General features: G+C 56.5%; 1 protein-coding gene across 1 annotated transcript in view; it reads left to right on the forward strand.

Annotated features, from left to right (window-relative positions):
- Nucleotides 1-996, forward strand: part of BPIFB1 (BPI fold containing family B member 1) — an 18730-nt gene that overhangs the window by 12123 nt on the left and 5611 nt on the right. The gene's annotated exons all lie outside the window — the stretch shown is intronic.

Genomic DNA, 996 nt, shown 5'->3' on the forward strand with positions numbered 1-996 from the left:
ACCGGTACCCTTGGTGTCCCCGCCGCTCTCCCATCCCATCGCTGTCCTGTGGCCGCGAGGGAGTTCAGGGGCTGCAGACCGGGGCCTCCTGGGACAGTGAGGCCCGGGAATGTCCTGACCAGCCTACACAGCGCTGCGTTGTTAAGACATAAATTAAGATAAGCTGGGGGTGGTAGCGCACACCTGGAGTCCCTGCTCCTCAGAAGGCTGAGCTGGATCACCTGAGCCCAGGAGGCCGCAGCTGTGGTGAGCTCTGATTGTGCCACTGCGCTCCACCTGGGCAGCAGAGTGAGCGCCCACCAACAAAAGAAAATTTAAATAAATAAATAACATACATTCATTGCAACACATAAAAGTCAGACTATCTGGCCGCCCTGGCCCACATTCCTACACAGCAACGATCCCTTGAGCGGGGACTCGGTGCCCCTTTGAGCGGACTGGGCTCTCCGGCCCGCCGTCCTTCCACCTGGGGCTGATGGTCTGCTCTCGGGGCCGCGGCTAGACTTCTCTTTCCACCCCACGCCCACCCTTCAAGGGTACCCTCCAGGAGGCCAGGACCTAATCTGGATCACAGCTACATCACCGGAGCCTACACCGTGCTCAATAAATAGCTGGTTTTGTTGTTGTTTTTCTTTTGAGTCAGGCTCTCACTCTGTCGCCCAGGATGGAGTGCGGTGGCACGATCACAGCTCACCACAGCCTCCACCTCCTGGGCTCACCAGCTTCAGCCTCCTGAGTAGCTAGGACTGCAGGCAAGCACCACCACACCTGGTTGATTTTTATTTATTTATTTATTTATTTTTTTTTTTTTGAGTTGGAGTCTCACTCCGTTGCCCAGACTAGAGTGCAGTGGCCACTCCCGGCCACCGCAGCCTCGACCTGCTGGGCTCCGGCTATCCTTCCGCCTCAGCCTTCCGAGTAGCCGGAATTACAGGCATGCGCTACCACGCCCGGCTGATTTTGATTTGTTGTAGAGATGAAGTCTCTCTGCCCAGG

Source organism: Carlito syrichta, unplaced genomic scaffold, assembly GCF_000164805.1.
Source record: "Carlito syrichta isolate Samal-C Ts95f unplaced genomic scaffold, Tarsius_syrichta-2.0.1 Scaffold302319, whole genome shotgun sequence".
Taxonomy (NCBI): Eukaryota; Metazoa; Chordata; class Mammalia; order Primates; family Tarsiidae; genus Carlito; species Carlito syrichta.